The sequence below is a fragment of the Teleopsis dalmanni genome, chromosome 1 (genome assembly GCF_002237135.1).
Source record: "Teleopsis dalmanni isolate 2A chromosome 1, ASM223713v2, whole genome shotgun sequence".
NCBI classification, from domain to species: domain Eukaryota; kingdom Metazoa; phylum Arthropoda; class Insecta; order Diptera; family Diopsidae; genus Teleopsis; species Teleopsis dalmanni.
Genome location: NC_051846.1, coordinates 234,075,925 through 234,087,241, shown reverse-complemented (window position 1 = coordinate 234,087,241; position 11,317 = coordinate 234,075,925). Strand labels below are relative to the sequence as shown.

At 35.5% G+C, this 11,317-nt stretch overlaps 1 long non-coding RNA gene across 1 annotated transcript; it reads right to left on the bottom strand.

The window, feature by feature from the left end:
• Nucleotides 1–1,621: 1,621 nt before the first annotated feature.
• Nucleotides 1,622–3,856, bottom strand: LOC119672703. Its single transcript, XR_005251942.1, has 3 exons — nt 3,644–3,856; nt 2,219–3,075; nt 1,622–2,156 (listed from the first exon to the last, which is right to left on the bottom strand). It is a non-coding gene; the product is annotated as an uncharacterized LOC119672703 (long non-coding RNA).
• Nucleotides 3,857–11,317: the final 7,461 nt, after the last annotated feature.

The following is an 11,317-nucleotide window of genomic DNA, read 5'->3' as shown; positions in this document are numbered from 1 at the left end:
GGCTCACAGCTTATTTCGTGCAAGCAATATTTTTGTAGATTTAGTCGTGAAAATCCAAAATTTTGTTCAAAATAAAAAATTTTAAATATGCAACTTTAAAGAATGTTTAGTTTTTATTATAAAACAAAAAAAAAATTAGCAAAAATATCAATATTCAAGAAGTTAAGTGAACAAAAACAAACATACACCAAATTCTGACCTCACAGCTTATTTCGTGCAATACATTTTTTTTAGAAAATTAATCATTTTTGGCATAAAAAAGTGAATTTTAGTATTTAGTGGGATAGTCCTTTTGTTTAATTACTGCCTCCAACCTTGAACGCATTGAAATAACTAATTTTTGAGTATATTCCACTGATATTTTTTGACATTCCAATTTTAAAGCAGCTTTCATACTTTCCTTGCTATAAATGTTATGTTTTCTTATGTTAGGTTCCAGAATATGCCATAAATTTGCTATGACACTAAAGTCAGGTGATTGGGGAGGTGTTTGGATGATGTGTGACCAATTCCCAAAAAGCCAAGTCTGCACAAGACCCGACTTGTGCTTCAGATCGTTATCCTGGTAAAAACAGAAATTGTTAATTATGCCTAAATATTCGGCACTTTTATGCAAATTTTGCTTTAAAATATTAAGATACACTTCTTTATCCATTGTTGATTCTATAAATTGTAGATTACCTACTCCTGCCGCTGATTTACACCCCAATACTATCACATGCTTGCCACCGTGTTTAACTGTGCCATATAAATTTTCTTTTTGGAGCTTAGTATGTGATATATTTGGCGTATTTTTAATAGTATTTCACATATGATATACCATCTGAAGCGTAGAGATCAAATTTACTCTAATTGACAAAAAATACTGCGTTTCAGAAAGAACTATTCTTGTACAGGTGGTGTTTGGTAAACTGCATGCGAAACCGTCGGCAGGCATATGATAGTATTGGGGTGTAAATCAGCGGCAGGAGTAGGTAATCTACAATTTATAGAATCAACAATGGATAAGGAAGTGTATCTTAATATATTAAAGCAAAATTTGCATAAAAGTGCCGAATATTTAGGCATAATTAACAATTTCTGTTTTTACCAGGATAACGATCTGAAGCACAAGTCGGGTCTTGTGCAGACTTGGCTTGTTGGAAATTATCCACACATCATCCAAACACCTCCACAATCACCTGACTTTAGTGTCATAGCAAATTTATGGCATATTCTGGAAACTAACATAAGAAAATGTAACATTTATAGCAAGGAAAGTATGAAAGCTGCTTTAAAATTGGAATGGCAAAAAATATCAGTGGAATATACTCAAAAATTAGTTATTTCAATGCGTTCAAGGTTGGAGGCAGTAATTAAACAAAAGGACTATTCCACTTAATACTAAAATTATTAATTTTCTAAAAAAAAATGTATTGCACGAAATAAGCTGTGAGGTCAGAATTTGGTGTATGTTTGTTTTTGTTCACTTAACTTCTTGAATATTGATATTTTTGCTAAATTTTTTTTTGTTTTATAATAAAAACTAAACATTCTTTAAAGTTGCATATTTAAAATTTTTTATTTTGAACAAAATTTTGGATTTTCACGACTAAATCTACAAAAATATTGCTTGCACGAAATAAGCTGTGAGCCACTGTATAAATACTTACTATATGAAACAGGATACAATAACTAATGCACTCTCCACATCAAATATGGTCGGTTGTAAGTTCTTACTATCAAAGTAAAAAATTTTACTTCATTTGATTAAAACCAAATACTTTGATATTTAGGAGGAATACGTGTGCATATGACATCGTTACAGCATCGTCTATTATATTATGTTATCATAAGCAGTAGCTGGGAGTGCATATCTCATCCTTATTGTAGTAATTATTCAAGCAATATTCACTGGTAATTGGCAATTTCATAAAAAAATGTTGATCGTTTAGTGTTATTGTTATCATCATATATAAGTATTTGTAACATGATTTATGCGTTTATTTTGTTATTGATGTTTCTTCTACCAAATCTGTGTTCATTTTTAAAGGAACACCAGTACCATTAGATGTATCACATTTTATATAGGAATTATTGAATTTTTATTGTAATTTCATAGAGTCGGAAGATCACTCAGTTCAGTTGGTTTTGATGTCAGTATACATAAGTTGCCACTATAAGAATATTCAAATATAGTAATGAATTTTTGTTTACAGAGATGTAAAATTGAACTTACCACAACATAAAACTGAATATACAACGCTTATAGCTTTATATCGAAAGTACACTAGACAATATCCAAGAGCCATTCAGCAAAAGCAATGATGATGTACCACTTTAAAAAGTGTCTTAATTTTGCCAAAATTGGAAACCAAGTATTTTTGTATAACGGAATATATATAAAACGTGGATAGACTCATATTCTCATTCCACTTAGCAAACACCGACGATCATATGCCACTGAAACTAACATCTGATGAAGCGGATATGCTTGTTTCATAAAATACATCGTGAAATAAATGGTCAACTATTGTAATAAGTTAATGACTGTTATAATTCATTGAATACTGACGACTTGCAGTTGAGAAGTAACCACATTTTGCCACTTAGTTCCAAGTTAATCTCAGTTAAAATCACACCCATCCTTAATCCACATTTAACCCGTTTTACACTTCGTTTATCTAACCATTTTCTAACCCATGTTTTCGGCATTTGTAATTTAAAATATGCAAAATATTTTTATCCTTGGGATACAGGCAAAATTTTTTGAGTGGCCAAGTCATGATTTCATGTAACAGGCATTCAAGTATATTATTGAATATATGTAGCATCCAATTAGACAGAAGAGCAAGTAATATAATAAAAGTTGAGTAGTTCCAGGAGTGGCACTATTTTAAGTTACGGAACCACAACTCTACAACAAAGTGCAGCTCACTACATAAAACAGGAACAATGCCAGCAGGTTCTGCCCACTTGCAGGTGCTGCCCAAAACGATTAAAGTTGAATAGTGACTGTTGAAGGATCGCGATGTCTGCAGCGGCACAAATGTAATTATAACAGCAACTGTTGAGGCAGCATTAATTGGCGAGTCCCTATAAATAATAAAACAAAATCTATAATAAGAAAATAAAACATTTATTTTTTATAAAAATGATAATCTCGAATCATTACTCAGATCTTATTAAGATGGAAGTCAATGTCTTAATATGAACTGGGTGAGGTCATATTAAAACCCACTTCCAGTCACATTATTTAATAAAAAGCAATCCAAATAAGAGCAGCAATAAAATATATTTCATTGCTGCTTTCGAAGCGCCAACTCTTTCCAGGAATATCGCCGCCATGACAGCATTTATTCTTAAACCTAGCACTGCATAAAAAACTTCAGTACAAAAAAAAATTTTTTATACATTTTTTATCGTTTTAAAACGATAAAAAAAAATAAGAAAGCCACAAAGCCACAACGCATGGCTTCATAACGGCGTAGAGGACTACGCGGCTTCAAACGCAAATGCTGATCAAAATTTACAGCTAATCATAATTTGGGTTTTATATGCGAAAATTGAATTTTAAATATTAAAATGTTATAATACTATTTAATATTAGAATTTTTATACTTAAATACACACAATTCATATAACATTAAATTATATTTCTTACACATCTGTTTGGCGTCTCATTAAGTGCTCAGTCTCTTTACAATTTTGTAAATACTTTTGCGTAATTTCGATACTTTAATTTGAGCATATTAAAGCACTTAATTACAAATCCATATAAATAATATTTATTTTGTACATATTGGATTATTTTTTTTACTAAAACTTTAATGCAACCGGCTTCCTACAAACCACACTGCATGTCAAAAACTAACCTTCCGCAAAAAAACAAATTGAAAACTGCAGTACGTCTTATAGCGTATGTTCAATGTAAGAAAATGAAAGAATGCATCAAATAACAATAGCAAGATGGGAGACCGTACGTTATCCGAAGAAGCTTAAGAAATTGCTATTAAAACTTAATATATGACATATTTATAATATAGTCGTGTGTGAGTTCGAGTAAATTGTGGTACAGTAAATTAAAATTTTCTTGGATTTTTTTTGGCACTTATGTAATTATTTATTTATTGCACTTATTTATTATATTTGGTTAAAAGTTTTCAAATTTATTTATATATTTATTAAAGATGGTATAAAATTTTCACAATGGTAACACATAACTTACTTAATTTTTATCTAATTTACCCTAATCGAAATTCTAGTGAATACCAACATTCGCTGCCATACCGACACAATATACTATTTCCCTGAATTTACTATCAATTTACTCGAAATCGCACACGGCCCTTCTATTCAAGAACGATTGCAATCATCTCTTTCTATATTTTTTAAAAACATTTAATTTTTTTCTGATATTTAGTGTTCATTTATTAAAAGAAAAAGTACACAATAACTTGTGCGTGATCTTAAAAACAAAAAAATATATAATAGAATAGTATACATGTATAAATTTCCTGTTATTATCTAAAGATCTAAATTTTCATGGTAAAACATTAAAAATAAACTCACAACATGTACGTTGCTGAAAACATAAATTAAAGTTAAAATTATAACTATTAAGGTAAGACCATAAGTGAGCTTCCTATAACTAAGGCTAAGAATTGTTCAAAAATAATGTCTGGTAACTGAATGAGACGGTTATATGTAAATGATATTTTAGCAAGGTCGACATAAATCCTCTGCCTAACCCTCCCCTTGGGTGTCGACTGATAATAGAGAGTTCTGATTGCAGACTGTTCTAGCTAAGAATTGGAGTTTGCTCTGATTCATTGGCGTGAGGTCTCTGGGGACAACAGAGGTAATGATGCACTAGGCTATACCGACGGATTCTTCAGGTCCTTAAGGGATATCTGCCTGGCTCTGAATGCATGTGCTCATAAGGCTATACATCAACCTTCACATGGACCTCACTGATTCAAAGGGGCCCATGGGGCTTTTTAAAAGATAACTACTCATCGGGTGGAGATAGCGGACCTGAGTTGGGACCCATCAGTATGGAAAATTTGAATTCAAATAAAAAACAAACGAAACTTTGTGCTACTGAAAGACCCCAAGCAAGAGACTGCAAAACTCGAGTGGTACCTCCAACTCCACTTCCAAAGAGTTAAAAATCTCGTCGCAAATACCTTCTGGAAGCAGAAATATTGCATCTACCAGTCGGTATATTGCCTCTTCTGTCACGGCCAAAAGCAGTGGTAAGTCAGACCCCCGATCCTCAAGGAGAATTCCACCTTCCAAAAAGGCCCAAAACCACCGCCGTATGGCTAGTAATCTTAACACTGACTGGGACATCTACAAAGTAGCCCATTGTAGCGGATTATCAAAAAATCCAACCAAAACAGAACTAGTGTTCTTTTGTAGGAAATATAAAATTCCGGAATTCACACTACCTATCCTAGGAGGTCAAACTCTGACTCTGAATGATAAAGCCAAATATTTAGGTCTTATAATTGATAGAAAACTGAATTGGGGACCAAATGTTGTTGCACGTACCCAAAAAGCTATGGTTGCCTTTTACTGTTGTAGAGGCGCTATAGGCAAAAGATGGGGACTCTCACCGAAGTCCATTTTATGGATATATAATGTGGTGGTGAAACCAATTCTCTTGTATGGAGTGTTATTTTGGAGAAATACTCTGAATAGGTCAACACTATGCAAGAAATTGGAAAGGTTCAAAGAAATGCACTGATGACATTAAGCGGAGCGTTAAAATCAACGCCGTCACTTGCCCTGAATGTTATCTTCAATATCTTACCTATCGACATCGCTGCGAAAGGCGAGGTAGCTGGGGCAGCTTTACGGATAAAAAAACTAGGAATTGGAAGCAGTTGTGGATGGATGCAAGATTCCATTCTCAGAGAAATTGATTTCCTTCCGAATATAACAGACTACTGTACTACAATTACAATTGTGGACAGAAATCTTGAATTATTAATTCCTTCTAGGGAGACATGGAAAAACTACTCCGTAAAGAATGATAATTGCCTTAACTTCTTTACAGACGGCTCAAAGTTAGATGGACAAGTAGGAGGAGGAGTATACTGCCCTGAACTAGATCTCAGTATGAGTTTCAGGCTACCGGATCACTGCAGCGTTTTTCAAGCTGAAATATCTGCTATATTGGAAGTTTCAGATTGGCTGGAACACAATGTTTCCTCCGTTAAATTTATAAACATATTTACTGACAGCCAGGCAGCTATAAAATCTTTAAACTCGTCGACCTTCAACTCGAGGTTAGTACTGAATTGTCTTACATCACTTATGGTAATGGCTGAATATTTTCGGATACGAATTATTTGGATCCCTGGACATAGGGACATCCAAGGCAACTGTTTAACAGATGAATTAGCAAGACATGGTACGACAGCACAAATTCTTCTGGGAAAAGAAAGTGTGGGTATACCAGTTGCTTCTTGTCGGCACCGAATAAAATTATGGACATACCATATGTTTGAAAGAAGATGGTCAACAGTAACCAACTGCATAAAAACCAAGGAATTTTGGCCAAAAATAAGTAAAAAAAGATCGGGGAAATTAATCAATCTATCCCGAGCAAATTTATCCAGGATAGTGGAAATTATTACGGGACATTGCCCGTTGGGAGGACATGCCGTGAGGCTCAGCATCAGGACCTCCTTACATTGTAGGCATTGCATGGAGGATGATGAAGAGGAATCAGCAACACACCTTCTGCTACAGTGCCCTGCCTTCGCAAGACATAGACTACCCTACTTAGGATCGCACTTTTTCTATTCACTAAGAGAGCTAGATTATATTTCCATAGCTCGTGTCAATGGCTTTGTAGCCAGGTGTCAAATTCTTTAGGATATCAAAATGGACCTCATGGTCTAAGTGAGTCTTCGGACGGCCCCAGTAACCTAACCTAACCTAAGGATCAACAAAAACGTTTTTTATTTGTGTCAAATATTCTCGTTTTTTTATTTTATTTCTTATACTTACATTGTCATTAAACACATAAATTTTTTATTTTAATCTCTTCTAGTTTTGGCATTAATTGTATCCAAGTTCAGAACTGTTAATGATAATTCTTTTACTTACAAAATATGCAAATTCAAAGTTTATAAAAGAAACAATTGATTCCGCTCTAATGCTGCCACGTCAACCTTTCTTTACCTCAATAATCGAATTCTCTACACCATTGGGTTTTGACATTTGCTGTCACTGCTGCCAAGGGTGTGGTGTCCATACATTTTTGTAGTTCTAAGGGTGACCAGTTGTTATTATAATAAATGGTTTACAATAGTAACATTAAAAATATAAAATAAGTTTATATTTGCATATTTTTCTGTATTTATTTATTTAAACTTGTCCTTCGCTTTGACTACATGACCCCTATTACATTTAGTGGCAACGGCAATCTTCATATTATCCTTTAGCTTCCTAGCACTTCTTAGGAAGTAGAAGCTCAAATGCAAAGATATAAGCATCACGAAGTAATATTTTTTCAACCGTTCACTACAAAACACGTAATAAAATTTAAAGTTAAAATTTTGAAAATGAATAAAAATCCTTGGCAATTGTTGATGAGAATATTTTTTTTTGTATGATTGTGAATAAAATATATTATTTTACTTTTATTAGTAAATTAATAAACGGAAAAAATATCATATTTGTTACAAACAATGACAACACGAAATACGAAAAATTAACGAAGTCATTCGTTGACAGAAAACTGGAAGTATGTACTTCGTATGTACTTCCAAAAATCGTTCACAATAGATGAATTTTTTATGTTGGCAACCATGTGATTTGAACTGCTTATTAGTTAAGCAAATTCAAAAAGATTGGACTAAATAACCCAGCAGTGTTGTTGTTTCAGATGTTATTTTTAAAATAATCAGTTGTTCTTTTAAAATATGCTTACAAAAGAAAAGGCGTAATAACATTTTATATATAACAAAAAATATTTACATATTTAAACTTCAGTTTCTTCTTCGTACGGCAATTGACACCATGGCTTTAGGAGATCAGACGCATAGATTGATTTATAATGTCGTTGTTTTCGATCGGATCCTGGTAGGTCTTCGATGACGTAACGGTCATTATCGAGAACTTCGGTGACTACGAACGGTCCTTTATATCGACATTCAAGTTTTCCCGTCGTTTGGCTAATCAGTGAGTTCAATGTACATTGAATGCTTCGTAGTTGCTCGTCCCAGGTTCGGTCATCTTGTGTTGAGGGTTGCAGCATGGATAAAACGGTGCGATTAAATCGTTCGACTTGGCCATTGGCTCGTGGCGTACGGACTGCGTTGCGTATGTGTTTGATTTGTTGATCGTTACAGTATCTTTCGAATTCTTTTGACGTAAAGGCGGTACCACGATCACTTATTATAGTTTCAGGGGTTCCAACGTAACTGGTAACTTCATTCAGAATGGCGATGACTTGTTTAGTGTTCGTACTTTTCACTGGTCTGACGATGACAAATTTTGTGAAGCTGTCCACAATAATCAGGATATACTCGTTTAACTTTCGGCTTCGGGGAAAAGGTCCCAGGTGGTCAATGTGTATTGTTTTGAACGGAATAGGCTCCATTTTGTCGCAATGTAACTCACCATCCTTTTTACCTCCTCGACGCTTAGTGAAGGCACAATCAATGCACGCTTTCACAAAAGATTTGACAAAGTTTCGCATTCGAGCGAACCACATAGACCGTAGTAAGTATTCAATCGTTCGGTCAACGCTTAAGTGTCCTGTTTTAACATGTGCATCATGTGTCACCTTCCATCGTAAAGCCTTTGGTATTACGAAGAGCTGTTGGTTTTTATACCGTTTGTACAGTCGTCCGTTAATTATTTTAGAGTCGTTAATAATGTCTGAATCCTTCTCCTCAATTTTCATTACGACTTGTTGAAGTTTGCTATCTTGTAATTGCATACTGTAAAGCCAATCTGCCTCAGTTATTTCCGCCTTCCAGACTCGCAAAGTCGCTTCCTCAAGATCGCAACCGTCTTCGTTAGGCATACGACTTAGTGCGTCGACGTGCGCCATTCGTTGCTCGCTTCGATGTTCGATGATGAGGTCATAGTCTTGGATACGAAGCCACCATCTGGCTATACGAGGTATCATTTCTCGCTTTTGCATGGCCAATTTTACAGCATTGCAATCGGTAATGACCGTAAACGACTTTCCATAGATGTAATATTTAAAGCGGTCGACAGATTCGACAACTGCAAACGTTTCTAATTCGTAACTGTGATATTTCCTTTCCAGCGGTGTGGTAGATCGACTAAAGTACGCCACCGGCTTCCAATCTCCGCTGTCATTTTGGAGTAAAACACCTGCGAGTCCGATGGCACTCGCGTCTGTATGCACTTGATGATCAGCTTCCACTCGGCAGCCCGTTAATACTGGTCCGGTTGTTAGTGCTTCATTTAGACTCACAAAGGTGTTTGTTTGTTGATCTGTCCATTTAAAGACAGCGTTTTTCTTAAGTAATTGTCGCAACGGTTCGGATATAATTGCGTAGCCTGGTATAAACTTACGGAAATATCCCGTTAACCCTAAATAGCGCCGCACCTCTGTTTGCGTTGTAGGCATGTTGAAATTTCGTATGGCTTCGGTCTTGATTTCACCCGGCGTTATCCCGTTGGGTCCCAACTGATGTCCCAAGAATTGGATAGTATCTTTCAGAAATTCGCATTTTTTTAAATTCAATGTTAAATTAAATTCTTTTATTACACCTAAAATTCGTTGAAACTTTCCGAGAACTTCTTCTTCATCGTTGCCGCCGACAAGCATATCGTCCATGTAGTGAATCATATCGCTGGGTTCCAAGCGCGTTTTAATTTTTGCCATCAATTGTAGAAACAGAACTGGTGCGTTCTTCAGCCCGAACGGCATCCGTTTAAACTCATACAAACCATCAGGAACCACAACTGCAGTATATTTACGACTGTTACGTTCTATAGGAATTTGATAATAACCACAGTTAAGATCTAACGATATGTAGATTCGATACTTCGTTGCTTCTTGTAAACTTTCTTCGATATTGGGCATTGGGTAGCATTCTTTTCGAGTGAATTGATTAATCCGACGGTAGTCCACGCAAAGTTGATGTTCGCCATTCTTTTTCTTCACAAGCAACATTGGACTCGCATAACTTGATTCGGACGGAGCTATAATATCGTTGTCGAGCAACTCTTGAATTTTCTTCGCAACGATTTCTTTTTTCGGTTCCGGAACTCTATACGGGACTTGTGCGAGTACCTCGTTGGTCGTTAACTCAATTTTCATTTCGACTACACTAGTTTTGCCGATTCCATCCATACCTGTAGCGAAACATTCTCGGAATTCATTCATCACCTCTAACAGCTTTCCCTTAGAATCTGAATTTACAGTGTCCATACACACGTCATCCTCCGTTATTGGACTAAGTTTATTAATTTTACACGTCGTTTTTACTTTGTCTTCGAATTTGAACTGTCCGTTGTCATATACGGCGCGTATATTTTCGCTATTGAATATTTCGTCCCCGAGCAATAAATCGTAATTCAACACACGATCTTTGAAGACGTGCAACGTCAACGGTTTTTCAACTTCATCGATTTTCAAATCCGTGTCGATTTGTATCTCAGATCGTTCTATACCACCACCGAATCCACTGATGGTAAATAGGTTTTTGCTGCGCGTACCACCAATATCGTTGGCAAATGTTTCTCGGACCATATTACATTCGCTTCCAGTATCAATAAATGCAATGGCTTGCTTGCCACCAATCGTTATTTTCTTAAGAAATTTATTGTCGATAATACTTGTTTTTCGCACAAAAGCTGATGGTTTTCCGCAATTTTGCTGTTCATTTTTGGGATGCATCTTATTACAATCTATACAACGAGGACGTTTTGGGGGTCTTGCACAATTTACTGACAAGTGCCCTGACTCACCACAATTGTAACACATAACATTCTTTGCCTTACTGAACGATTGTATTCTTTGTTCGCTTTCACCCGCATTATGAAAAGGCTTTTCGTTTATCTTAATGCAATTTTGTAAAAAGTTCTCGCATGCTTCACGCATTTCTTTAACGGATACGAATTTTTGCGGAGCAATCGCCATTTGTAGTTCTCGATGTTTTAATCCTTCTCGGGCGTATTTCGTGATAGCCATCTCACTAAGATTATGACGTCGTCCTAGCGCAGAGACACGAAAAATGAACTCAGTTATTGTTTCGTTTTGCCTTCGAGCAACGCGCGACATATTGTAATGTTTATCCGCTTCATCGTATTCGCAACCGAACTCGGTGACAAGCTC